Consider the following 15019-nt stretch of genomic DNA (forward strand, 5'->3'; position numbering starts at 1 on the left):
ATTCGAAATTTTTACAGTTAATCAATAATACGAAGGACTTGCATTTCAACGTAAATTTAAAAATATTGAATGATAAAATTTTTTGTAAATTACGTTTTATGTTGTTTAAGTTGTCTTAAAAAGTACGTAATTTTCCCTATCCAGATGCAGAGTGATAGAAGAAACTTGCTTTTTCGAATTTTAAACCCTATTCATACTCTGAAATATTTTAAAAGATACATGTCCACTTACATATTTTTTTATAAATGCTTAAAAAATCCCAATGAGGACAGAGTAATGAGCCCGGAAACATGGAAAATTAAAACTCCACTTAGATACTGTAGGACATAGTATTTGTCAATCAATATCTCGAAAATAAGGTCAGAAACCTAATGATATTTCTGCTTTAAGATATGTGGGACATACTTAATTAGAACTATACAAAATATAAAAAAAATTGAATGACAAGTATTTTTTCAGCTCAAGGTCCTTCTTCCCCTTAGATGAAAGGCCATGATAGTTTTAACATTCTTGTAAACATTAACAAATTATGAAATTGTTTGATCCACTCCTCTGTTTCCCTAAACTGCGCGTCCAACAAGTTGGTGACGTCATACACGATCTGTTAGTACAGCAAGATCATACTGATACCAGGCAAAACCGACACCCCCCCCCCCCCCCCCGCACACACACATACCAATACATAGTTATTTTTTTTTCATTTCTGGTGTGGCACTTTGTTTGGTTGTTGTTTTATTTTATTAACCCCCCCCCCCCCCCATTGAAAGGCGGAAAATGTAGTAGTGATGGGGGTATCAGTCCGTACATCCGTATAGTTTGTTCGTCCGTACGCCAGGTACACTCAGAGTCGAGGCGTCGCGCACAGATTGTAACGTCACATTAATTAGCGTCATTCAACGCTAAACGTTGATGTCCAAGTGTTTGTATATATAAATCTTTCATATCGCGAATAAATGCAAGGTTCAAAATCTTTGTATATTTCCCCGGTTGAGTGTAATAATAGTTCGACAATATCTATTGTCATTTAATTATATAACCGGTGTTGTTTTCATCATCTTTAATATCATCATGTTTTACTATGAATGTAGAATGATTTCATATACGTTTAAAGTACCCGTGCTTAAACATCCCGTTTAGCAATGTTGACTTTTTTAACGAGAACTATTTTTTTGTCTTTTCTTTCACTTTCTATCTTTGTTTTCTTCTTTTCTTTTTATCATTTTTTCTGCTGGTAACAGGTTTGTATTTCCCTTTAAAATGGCAACCTGTGTCTGTTCTTGCAATAAATCCATTTTTGACGTTATTTCATATACATTGTCTAAGAGCGAAAACGTATAAAATTGAATGCGTAACAAATTAGACTTGACATCTAATTTTTGCTCTATTTTCTTTAAAAAAAAAAAGGTTTAACTTTTTTCTATTTTTATCCGCACCATTCAAAAAGAAAGATGTATCTGTAACAAGTCTTCCATTTAAAACAGGATAGAGCTCACTAACTAAGTTTTTGGACCTTGTGTCAAATCCGTCAATAAAATATGTTCAAAACAAGAGCTCACTATATGTACCGGTGTATATGATATACGTCCCGTAAATATCATAACATGCGTATTTGTGTTGTATAGTAACAAATCCGACTAGATATCAAAATCACTCTACCAATCTCTCCAAATGCTTGCTTATGACTTTTTACAGATACATTGGTGTACTTCTTAATTTGCATATTTCATTTATCACTCTAGTTTTACCTAAAAAAAACTTGTTATATATATTAAATATTAATTATGTACCAATAGGCCAGTATTTGAATTTTATTAATAAATTTTGTATGACACCATCAAAGGACGAATTAGAAGCTATGTGGAAATAGGCGGGAAAATCCATGCAGCCGAAACGAAAGAAATGAACAAAAACTACGAGCACCCGTCTTTCAGTGTTACAAGTTGTACGAAATAAAAAAAAAAACAAAACTCCGTAAGACGTCTCAGGGTACCCATCTTTCAAACGCAACTCCTCCTATACCACAGGGACTGAATAACAGTTAATGAAACTTCCACACAATCGTATACATAGTGCCATTTTGGCCTCCTATTTTACATTTCGAACAGAACGATTTTTGGGGTTTCCCAAAGCAAAACAAGGACTGCCATTCTTTCTACAATATTGGGGGTTTATACTCATCCCTTATCCGCAGCTACTCCAATAATGCCACTGAAAAACATTTACAGAATCTTTATTACATACATGTAGCACCATTGAGCACCTCATATCTTATATTTTGATCGGACAGATATTTGGATATTCCCCATAGCAAAGAAAAAGGACTTTTCCATTATACTCGTATGGGAGTATTATTTTGTGAGCTCATGCCCACAGAAAAAAAATCTCATTAAATTTTATTTAGTGTCGCGATTAAGAGATGGGTAGCCAGATATTACAGAAAGAATGGAGTGTCCATGTTTTCCTATAGGGCATCCCTCCGTCAATCGCAACTCCTATGACACTAAATAAAATTTAATGAGATTTTCACAGAATATTTATTGCATAGTGTCATTGTGCAACTTCTGTTTTTCCTTCGATCCAATAGATATTTGAGATTTCCTATAGCAAAACATGGACACTGTCATTCTTTTAATATTGGGGGGTTATAGTCATCTCTTATTTGCAACTCCTCCAATACCACTGAATAAAAATTTAATGATACTTTCACAGAATCTTCATTACATAGTGGCATTGTGCACCTTCTATTTATGATCTGATCGGACAGATATTAAGGGAATCACATATTTAAGAGAAACTGGGGTCTTTGCCATTATACTCATATGGGAGTGGGGGTATCATTTTGCGAGCTCATTGCTCACAGTACATATTTTATTTGTGGTTGTAAGATAAATTTGATTTTTAATTCGGTGCCACTTCCCCTCTTAGAAAATTTCTGGATCTTCATTCTCAAGCTGGAAAGGGGGATGAAGCGAGAAAATTAAAGGAAATTGATTTTATTGATCTGAAAACGAATAGTACCTTATTTCTCGGTATACATGAGTTTGCTAGTATACACTCGGTATACACTAGTTTGCAATTAAATTCTGAGGTGCGTGCGTGTGGAGGGGTGGGGAAGGGGGTTACCCGTTCTAAAGAATCAAAGAGCGTTGTATTGTGGGTTTCTTTTCTTTTCTTTTTATATCAATCAAAAGCTAAAAATTAAGTAAGTAAATAAAAATAATAAATAGGTAAAATAAATTTTTATGAGTGGGGGATCTTTGAGTTTGCTCACATCCACTTGAGGTGACCGTTGTTCCCCTTTCTTTATCTTTCTCAGTTTCGATTTCAGCTTTACTAGGACAAGAGTGTGGCCATTTCCTACATCAGCCCCTCTCAATGCTCTTACATTCTGCAGTGTTTGTTTATCACTACATGGTCAATTTGGTTCTTTGTGTGACCATATGTTGAAGTCCATGTTAGTTTATGAATGATCTTGTGTTGGAAGATGGTGCCTCCAATAACTAACTTGTTTTCTTGGCAGAAATCTCTTACTCCACTACCATTGTTGTTTATAACACCACAGCCATATTTTCCCATTATGGATTCTTTTCCTTCATTGTTGGTGCCAACTTTTGCATTGAGATCACCAAGTATGAGGAGTACACCATGAACTGGTGTTTCCTCTACGGCTCTCTGCAGTTCTTCATAAAAGGAATCCCTTTCTTCTTCGTCTTTGTCTTCTGTAGGTGAGTAGCAGACTATATACAACAGACAGTTTAGCATATTTTGAATGGAATTTTGCCGAAAGAAGTCTGTCGCCGTGTGCTTTCCAACCTTACATGCACTTCCCTAGTTTTCTACGGAGTATTAAGCCTACACCACTGCTGTGCTGTTCATCGTTTCTTCCTGAGTAAAGTACCTGATGACCAGTGGCAAGTCCCGTTTCCTGTCCATCTAGTTTCACATGTACCTAGTATTTCGATGTTATACCTGTCAATTTCCTTAAAGACTTGAGCCAATTTTCCTCTCTCGTAGAGGGTGCGGACATTCCAGCAACCAACTCTACACACTTCTTTAGGGTGGAGGATGTTGACTATCTGGGTGACAGTTTCCTGCTGGATTTGACTGCCATTCTTCATGTGTTCAGTTTCCTGAATAGTTTCCATCTTTCCCTTGGTATTATTATCCTCGGCTTTGGTCTCAAAGATCCCATGAAATCATTTCAGCTAGAAGTTAAAAACCGGTTTACCATCCTAAGATATAAACAAGAACTTAGTATTGAACAATTAAACACCACACTTGTTGAAGCAGGAAAGAAAACACTGGGATTGAAAAGGAAAAAGAAGGAAGAATGGATATCATCTAAGACCTGAGAAATGGTAGAACAAAGACGCAAAACAAAGAAGAAAATACTAACAGCCAAGTCAGCCAGGCTAGAAGACCAGCTTAAAAAAACATACTCAATACAAAAAGAAACATACTCAATACAAAAAGACCATCTAAAAGAAACATACTCAATACAAAAAGACCAGCTAAAAGAAACATACTCAATACAAGATAAAGAAGTTCAAAAACGAAAGCGGGGTCAAGTAGGGTCAGGCCTTATGTGCTCAAAGCACGAAGAGGACTAAGTAAGTAAAATAAAGTTTGATTGCGTTTTCATTCTTACCTGTTACCACTTTTGCATGCGATCGAGTTTATTTTGTATACTTGAACATGCATAAAGTAAATACTTATGAGCTTGTCTGTTTAGAAAGTCAATTCGGTAGACTAGCATCATATCATTTTGTAAAAAGAAAAAAAATATGAATTTCATCTTTTAAAATGTGGCATTTTAGATTCATTCAGGTATTAAATTACTAGTATGACAGAGGTTTTTGTGCGGATCGAGGAAGTCTGATTTTAATTAAAATGTAAATTTGTTTCCTAGAAAATCCCCGAAATAGATCAGTAAGCCACATCAAACAAGCAAAAATATAAAGAATCTGGGGGGATAAGACGTGCCATGTGCCCATGCCCATTTTTCGGCTATGCAAGAACATTTATTGGAAAAAATCTCTCAATTGTTCGAGTTTACTTAAGCATTTTAACGTTTACCGTAGTTTTCAAAATGATATGTATATTCTAAACAAGCTAAACAGTTGACTTTCATTTACTGTCACAAATGTCTAACATGGGTAAGGACTTCTATTAATTAATTTGCATATTGAGTGTTTACACTTACTGTGGAGATATTATAAAAATGTTAACATCGTTTATAATGATAATGGTGATCTAGAAGCGCTTTTATTTAAAATAAATAAGAACGGGAATAAAAGTATTCAAATATCTATTATAATTTTTATCCGGCATTTTAAATAATTTACTGTAAATAAGTTCATTACTACATGTATATATTTTATTTCCAGTGAAAAATATGTTATTCCTATAGACATTTTTTATAAAGTAAAACAAAATTAAAACCAAAGAAAACAAAAAAAAAAAAACAAAAAAAAAAAAACAAAAAACAAAATCAAAAAATCAGAGCATGACTCGAACACTTTCCTCAATAAACGTCCCTTTAAAGAGCTCCTCGCTAACCACTGTACCACGGAGTCACACATACATACCCATTTAAATAGCATACAGTTCTCTATATTTAGCAAGCGTATTTGGACTTAGAATTTTTTAAGAACACGGTGAAAATTTAAGTAAGTTAACTTAATTTTTTATGTAGAGTGGGTCTTCGTACCAAATATTTGCAAGTGTAAAAAGCAACATCTTTCCATTGCCTTTCATTAATCGTTCTGAAAAAAATGGTACGATGACCCACTCTATTTAAAAAATGTAGTTATATCATCCAATTTATGTCAGTTTTTGTGAAAATTGAGCGTGATGCCATTTTTTTGTGTTAATCAGAATCATTTTCACTGTTACAGTATTCAGGTTTTGTCAAATTTGTATGCAAATGGTAATAAGCATTACATTAATTCAACAAAAAGTGAAATTTTTGTAAAATGAATTTATTGATTTTTTATCGATCGTTATGTAGGCATATGGCTCGGCTTATCCCCCCAGTTTCTTTAACGTAATAAAATGTAAAAAAAAAAATTCTGTCTTTACGTCAAATTACAATGGATTAATATTCCAAGGATATTCTTACAACCGATTTGTAAAGCACACATACAATTTAATAAAAGGGGAAAAGTGGCAGACTAGAAGGTAGCAGGATCTATAAGATGTCTCTATGATATTATTTTTTTATTTATTTATACCTCGATGTGAGTAAATACAAAATATATAACAATAAAAACAAGATGTGTTTGTGAGATACTGATGCCCCCGTATGACAAATTTTGACGAATATTGAAGTTTCTCAAATGCAAGTCAAACTCCAAGGTCAAGGGATGAAAAGTTGTTACCCAAAGAAAGGACTTGTTCTCAATGAACATACCTGTGAAATATGAAAGCCCAAGTTCTAACCATTAAAGAGTTATGGCCAAGGTTGAAGTTTTTTTAAATGTGGGTCAAACTCCAAGGTCAAATCAAAGGTACCCAGGCCTTGCCATAAGAAAAACATACATATGTATGTGAAATATTAAAGCCCTATCATCAACCGTTCAAAAGCTATGGCCAAGTTTTTCAAAGGTAGGTCAAACTCCAAGGTCGAGGTCAAAAGGTCAAAATTGGTGTCTAAACAGAGGCCTTGTAAAATGAAATGCACCTGTGAAATATGAAAGCCCTAGCACCATCTGTTCAAAAGTTATGGCCAAGTTAATGTTGGGTAAATTCTTGCAAAATTGGGTCAACCTTCAAGGTCAAGGTCTAGTGGTCAAATATGTTGTTACCCAAAGAAAGGCATTGTCACAAGGAATACACATGTGAAATATGAAACCCATAGCTCCAACCAATCAAAAGTTATGTGCAAAGTTAAAGTTTTTGCGGACAAACAGACAAACAGATAAACAATCAGACAGTCGGACGGACAGGACAAAAACCATATACCCCGAATCTTCGATAACGGGAGCATAATAAAAATAAAATAAAAAACGGAGATCTTTAGATTACATTGGTCACCTGATTCACCTTGGCCAAGCTGTTCTTGAGGAGGAAGATTTTTATCAGAATTATTTTCACCCCTTTTATCATCACCGAAATGTTGACCCATATTGTGATCCTATCCTATCCTACAGGGTAACAACATGACCAAAATCTAATCCAATCTACAAACATGGAAATGCGGTAATAATAATATAACTCTGCTTTTCTTGAAAAGAAGATTTTACAAAGATAACAAAAATAAATAAATGAAAAAACATAAATAAAATAAAATAAAATTTAAAAAAATCGATTCCTGAATTCAGTCCCACCATTACCCCTAGGTTCATAAAATGAATCCACACAATTTGGGAAGATTATTATTTACATGATTTTATATAACAATATGGCCCCGCTTTTCTTGGAAGATTTTTGTTTATAGAGGTAGTTTAGGGCTCTACCAACAGCGACCACCATGTCCATGTACCAGTCAATAAATGGGCAGCCATAGAGAATTGGTAACCAATGAGACACTGAAGATTTTTTACACCATTGTCAATCTTCTCCCATTCCATATTGTGGCTACTAGGTGGCCACTTGATATTAGCTGATTTAGCCCTCTTCTTGCACCCTGGCTTCCATGCTACTGTTCTGACGTACAGAATAGTTAAGGGTCGAAAGTCAAAGGAATGGCGTCGATGTCTGGACAGATTTTGCACGAAGGAAAAGTAACAAACTAGAGGAGCAGCAAAGAATAGACAGAGATTAACATTTTGAGGCGAGAATGGAGACATCTGGTAAAAAGGTTCAGTACATCAGAATAGGAAATTGCTCTGGCTGAATTACGGGCAAATATCAGAGAGAAATTAAAGAGAAAGGCAGAAAGAATCACGCAGAAGAAAAAGGATGGACAAGAGCTCGATTTACAGTCAATCCATTACAACTTACATCTTGAAACGTGTTAAGGCAGAAAAGGATCTGGAAAGTTATCCGGAAAGAAAGAAGTTGAACAGCATCTAAGGGATATGTCTGGCGGCCGAAGCAGAGACGAAGATTAAGGCAAGTATGAGAAGCTGATTCAACAAGAAAAACTACATGTAGATCATTTGATTAATGAATCGGAACAAAAGTTACGATAAGCTAGAGATCATGAAGGCACCGTCATAATTAAGGACAAAACGGAATCTAATACAAGAATTTGTCCAAGGTTGACGCAACGATAATGGAAACTAGAGAGTCCTATAGAGAAGTGGGCAGTAAGCAAAAAGTTTGATGCTTCAAACAGTTCAATATTGTATTACTGTTGAAAACTGTAATTTTGGATAAGTGGGTGACCACCTGTATGAGATATGAATATAGAGAACAGTAATCGAGCTCAAAAGTCCATTGAAAAAATAAAAATTTGGAGCAGAGCAAACACCGACCTCTAAAAACATCAGAGATGGGATCAGGTGCCATGGAGGATTAAGCATCCCCTGTTGACCGGTCACTCCCGTCGTGTGCTCCTTGTCATGATATTGGGCTTAAGGAAAAATTCTTAAACAATTCAGTGTGAAAATAATGGCCTACCAATTTGTATGAAAAAAGTCAGTCAGCACTCGACTTAATGATCGATTGTATTTGCCGACAGGTCATTGTATAACGACCATAGATTTTACGAAATTTTGACTTTAAATGAGACTGTTGATTCTTGCTTCATCAGCTTATTAGTCCCCTACCGGTGAAACCGGAGGGGACTATAGGTTTTCTCTGAATCTGTCCGTCCGTCTGTCTGTCAGTCTGTCCCACTTGGTTTTCCTCACTTTTTTTCTAAACGCTTGCAGATATTGAGCTGATTTTTGGTATGTGAGTGTATCTTGATGAGTTACAGATCAAGTTTGCATTTGTCTCGCTTCAATGATATTTGATGGAATTACGACCTTCTCAATTTTTCAGGGTTTTCCGTTTTTTTTTTCTAAACGCTTGCAGATATTGAGCTTATTTTTGATATAAACCCCATATGCAGGTGCTTATGGTGTACTGATACACAAATAAGGGAAGTTGACGATAGAAAAGTTGAAGTCATCACGTTTATCATAAAGTTTTGCTGTTAGGTAACGATTTTTTCTAGTAAAATATCCAAATATGAAAACAGATGTGTTAGACTCTGTGGTATTTTTTATTTCGAGTTCAAAGGGATATATGGAATGAACGTAAGAATGAAAATGAATATTGTTAATTGATAAAACGTCGTTGATATATCTAATTGTTGAAATGCAGGCCACAGCAAGAGACTTCTTTTCATGTAGAGATTTTTGAAAAAAATCTGCTTCATATGAGTAAAAAAAAAATAGGTCTGCTAATAACGGGGCGCAATAAGTACCCATAGAAATTCCGACAGATTGTTGGAAGACTTGATCTCCAAAAACTACATAGATATTGTCAATCAGAAACTCAAACATCTTTTTAATATCAACTTCGGAGTACTTGTGTATGCCATCCGACAGGTACCTAAACATCGCAATGCAAAACAAATAGTGCCGCGCATTTCTTTCTGATGTGCTAAACATACGAGTGTTCTAGCGCAAATTATGAGGGAAGAGAAGGAGATAAACTAATAGACATATCGTTGGATATAGCCAATGTTTATGGATCTTTGCCTCATGAACAAGTCCAAATTACAATATAGCAATTCCTTTATACCAGATAGGATTCAGAAATCAAGCTGCTTAAGAGTTACTTCGACATGCTGCAGTTAAAGTCACCATGCATCCAAGATTTAAAAATATATTGGCAACACATGTGTGAAGGGTTGGTGTGAGACAACCCCCTTTCAGAACGATTATGGACAATTTGACAATCAGCACGTAGACCATCATCGAAGCAAAATGTTCAAGATGGAAGGAGAATGAGGACTTCTGACATCAATTGGACTCGTATAAAGAATAAACCAACAAAGTCCATGAACCTTGTCTTGAGGAAGGGAAGATTGACGGGAGAGAAGTTCAAAATAAAAGAAGAAATTATTCAATCAGTCCTAGAAAAAAACGGTCAAGAGCTAATTGGAAAAGTTCTCTGACGACGACTCGCCCTGTCACATGAAGATCTAGGAAAATACAAGGCATTGATCTACCAACATTGTGTCTTCAGCAACTTCTATTACCTCTACGTGTACAAATGTATATAACACTACCTTTGACAACAGTCGATGCTATGGAGCGGCTGCTAGCGATTACCTTAGGGGACGGATTTCAGGGAGCTTCTGTAGTAGCAATGGTTTGTACATCATAGGAACCAAGCAATGGTGTAAGAGTGAACATTAAAACTGGTAAACGTGGTTAGCCAAGAAGACATTGCAAGAAGCTAATTCTTCACACCTGGGTCATGAGGATATTATGTTTAAGTGTGGCGATAGAAGGGTAATCACTTGGTGCAAAATTCATTGGGGTAATTGAAATGAGTAATCTCGTAAATACTTTTTTTTTTCAAAGTGTATAATTGCAAGTATTTGTAATCGAGTTCGCTTCAATTACAAGTAATTGAACGTATTTATATACAGTCCAATCTAGTTGGAAATTACGAAAACGGACCGGCAAATATTTTTGAATTTTTGATATATATTGTATACATTTAAAAAAAAAAAAGTCAATCTACTGCACGCGTAGTTACACACATGTATAAGTTATCAACAAAATTGGTAAATAATAAATTTTCAATGAGAAAGACTACATGTGTTTACTTAAGGTTGCATTTTGAAGTTGATTCAATACGCGAGAGCATGTTCTCCATACGAACAATTTCTAAACCAAGGCACGCTACTGACAAATAAGTTGGTGATACAGGAATATCAACAATATCGATAAACTTCAACATTTTGCAATTTTTATGATTGATACAATGGCCTTGTTTGCCATTACAACCCGTCATTATGCCGAAAGTTGACTGACATATAGGTCAACAGAGAGGAAAGAAAAGGGTTGAAAAGGCTTTAAGGGTATGAAAAATACTAGGAAAATATACTAAATACATAGGCAATTTCGCCACATATGATCCACATATGCATTGCTTTTCATATGAAGATCATATGAGGATCATATGAGAATCATATGTATATTCAATCATATGAGTATCATATGTGGCAAATCATATGTGGATCATATGAATACGCATATGTAAATCATATGAAGCAATATACATATGATACACATATGAAAAGTTCTGCATATGAGAATCATATGCATACTTTGAGAATTATCATATGGGAATCATATGAAACAGATCTGTGTGTGTTTATTTATTTGTCCTTGTTATAAGCAGGTAAAATTCATTTTTATTTTAATTCAATGAGATAAAAAAAATACGTTTATTAACTGTTAATCAGTTAACACTTGAGTAATTTCATATTAAGCTTAATATGAATAAGTTGGTGTTATATTTTAACAAGTAGACTGCATGATTAAAAAATAATTTCAATAACATATATCAAGATGTGTAAATTTAAATGTATATTTATTCAAAAGAATCAAGATGTTCATTTCCTTAAGAAGCTTGGATAAAAAGGGAATAAGTACTCTGTTAACCCCCCCCCCAAAAAAAAAAAATCCTTTCATAAAATTCAAAATTTGTTTTCTTGAAAAACAAAATTCATCAAGAATAAATTGATTTGTATTTTATCCAAAAACCGTTATGGTTGGTTTTATTTTATGAGTAAAATTAAAATCATTCCACATTTTATTTACGGACCGGTTTCGGTTTTTATCAGATGAAAGTGTACGTCATGTTTGACGTCACTTCTGCAGCAGAAGAGTTGGGTGTTGAAAAAAGTAAGTGATTTCGGATACGTTTTAAAAGACTTTTTAAAGGCCAGTTCATTGTGTTTAGATCATTTCATTACGGTAACAGATCCGTATAAACTTTCTAGTACTCTCATCACTTGTATATAATTGTTAAATTAATGCAGTTCGTAAAAAGCCGATAAACCTAGTGATCAATAAATTACTTATTGAATGAGTACGGTAATTTTGTTTGTTAACGACGAATGTTTAGGCCATTTAGCATCACTTATTTTTCAGATTTATTTCCCTTTTGTTAATAGCTACGCTTGATATTTATATTCGATATGAAAGTGAAAGTAGAAACTTTGTAAAGCAGTTAACATAAAATGTTTGTTGAGATCGTTATTCATTCGGTTCTTTCATCAAATGAATGAGAAACGTGTTTTAAATAATGTATTTAGGAACTGAGTTCAGTGTCACAGTGCTGTTTTTGTATTTTTTTTTTTTTGTTCAAAGAACCCCAAAGCTGATTAGACTGACGATTGAACACAAAGCTGATTTGACTGACGATTTAAACCCAAAGCTGGTTTGGCAGACGATGCATGATCACAATGCAGGTAAAAATAAATAAATAAATACATTAATCATCACAGTATATATAAGTAATGACTTAAACATATATCAAAAACTAAATAAATCCAACTCTTTTTCTATAGAACAAATCCAGCACACTAATAAAATATATATACATGTATAAGTATGAAAACATATGAAAATATGTAAGTCATATATTATAGAACTTGCTGGCTATAAAAACTATGAAGAACTATAAAACTATACATTATCTTCTGGGGGATAATGACTTTTAGCTTAATCAGACATTCAAGGTACTATTACATGTGCATTGAAAGTACATTGTATACATTTTCATGTACTTTGGTTAATGATTTGGGGGTCTGCATCAAGCAGAAATGGATTATATATATTATATCTATTATTTTTTTATATAGATTAAAAATTTGCAGAGAGAATGTCAATTGGCTTAAAAAAAGATTTAACATCAACCCCTGGATTTCTTTTAAGGATACAGAAGTACAGGTATGATGAATATAAATGCTAGCTAACTACATGTATTTTGCAAGAATTGTGCATTTAAGTAGATGCACTGAGCATTTAAGTAGATGCACTGAGCATGTATGTCATGTTATATGAAACTAATAAAGTTTATAGTCAATATGTATAATAGTGAAGCATTTTTTCTTGAAGAATCTTAGTATGTGTTTGATGTATAGAAAAATAAGTGAAAAATGCATTGCTTTATTCATTCAGGAGATGCTCAGCAATCTGGCATAGAAGGCTGGCTGGACATGAAATGTTATGGGAGTTATGTCTAGCTTTGGATCCACTGAATTCACATATTACAGAAATCAGATCAGAGCAAAGGTGTGCACACATTTTATTTATATATGTTACATATCATCCTAAGAAGTATCAAAGTCTATTGCTAAATTGAATTACCTTGTCAAAACAAAATTTTGCACTGCATTCCATTTAAGCTATACATTGTGAATTGAATTGTTTAGAAAAAAATGTTTTAGCTGATGGGTAACAAAGAAGTTGATGTAGAGGGTCCCTCCATTAAGTCTCTACATAATTATCGATGAAAATGTTTCCTTCCTCCTACAATTATGCTAACAAATCCAGAGAGGGAATACTTCACACTGATGCTAGTATGAAAACAGTAAGAGTCAACATTTTAAATTGTAAAAATATTGAAGTTAAACTTTAATGTTAAAATTTTGAGATATATATTTGTTTATTGGAAGGACATCTTTGCTAGTAAATATGATCAATGATACAATGATAGAAAATTAGTTCATGTTTGTTGGATGTCACAAACAATTTTTCCAATCATATTCATCTTTAGAATCACTTGAGCCTTCAGCTCAGATGAGCTAAAAACAAGTACTTTCATTTTAAATGAAAGTACTTGTTTTTAGCTCATCTGAGCCAAAGGCTCACGTGAAGTTTTCTGATCAAAATTGTCCATTGTCCATCATCATCGTTGTTGGCATAAACTTTTCACATTTATGTCTTCTTCTCCAGAACCACTGGACTAATTTCAACTGAACTTGGCAAAGAGGACCAATAGTAAGGTACCAGTAGGGGTTCAAAGTTCAATCTACAGATTATATAGGGTAAAGTCTTTAAAAATCTGCTTTTCAAGAACTACCACACTACAATTTGTGATATTATTTTGCAAACATCCCTATGCAGTGTTGTTTCAAGTTTGTTGAAACAATGACCACTAAACCACCAGTGGGGCCCCTGAAGGGTTGCAAAGTTTTACATAGTAATTTATACTTGTGTATAGGAAAAAATTAAGTCTTTTTAACAATTTCTACATTGCTACAATAGTGGGGCCTAAGGAGGGAATCTTGAGTAAATTTGATCAGTATGGAACAAATATCAAAAAAATACTTTTGCAATTTATTCCAGCACTTTTTTTGTATTGACACACATTTCACAAAAGCCACTTGTGTCAGAGTTAAGTGAGTTTGCCATTGTTTGCTCAGGTGAACAATGTGGTCCATGGACCTCTTGTTATTATTATTAATGCTAATTATTTTAAAAATAATTTTTAGAGATTATTCTGTGCCACAAACAAATTGTTCAGATAGGGGACATTGGTGGATTTGCATTTTGGGTACAGTTCAAAGAATTTTCAATATGATGATGGAAGATCAGAGGGAGAACAAATGGGAAAAGTTGACAGAGAAAGAAAAGAATTAGGAAATATCTGGAATAAATATGAATGAGAAGGATGTACTTAATTTTGTCAGACTTTGACATGCAAGGCTTTCTATTTATTTGTATACTGGAATATCATTTTGATTGTAAAATCTCATTCTAATGTATTCACATTTTATATTTCATGCTTTATGCATAAATACATAAACATTTTTATGAAAAACTATATATATATATATATATATATATATGTATCTTTGTTCAATCGAGACATCATCCTTTGTGATTTCATACTCATTTATGTGTTAAATATGCTGTAGGTACATGTAATCTGAATTACTTATGATTTGTCATAAATTTACAATAGAGATTACATATCTTGACAAATGTTGTTGCAGATATTTCAATTTTGCTAAGGACACTTCCATGTCATATAGTATTTTTATACAAGTTCATGATCTAATTATTTTATTCATGGGTACATGTATACATGTTCATCTCCTTGATCATTTTGCTGA

The 15019-nt window shown here is 33.7% G+C and overlaps 1 long non-coding RNA gene across 1 annotated transcript; it reads left to right on the plus strand.

Moving 5' to 3' along the window:
- The first annotated feature begins 11617 nt into the window (after window positions 1–11617).
- LOC133174277 (uncharacterized) lies at window positions 11618–14719 on the plus strand. Its single transcript, XR_009719104.1, has 6 exons — window positions 11618–11798; window positions 12267–12367; window positions 12761–12848; window positions 13080–13193; window positions 13349–13491; window positions 14396–14719. It is a non-coding gene; the product is annotated as an uncharacterized LOC133174277 (long non-coding RNA).
- Window positions 14720–15019: the final 300 nt, after the last annotated feature.

The sequence above is a fragment of the Saccostrea echinata genome, unplaced genomic scaffold (genome assembly GCF_033153115.1).
Source record: "Saccostrea echinata isolate AGI-Se365-2 ecotype Australia unplaced genomic scaffold, CSIRO_AGI_Sech_v1 ptg000057l, whole genome shotgun sequence".
Taxonomy (NCBI): Eukaryota; Metazoa; Mollusca; class Bivalvia; order Ostreida; family Ostreidae; genus Saccostrea; species Saccostrea echinata.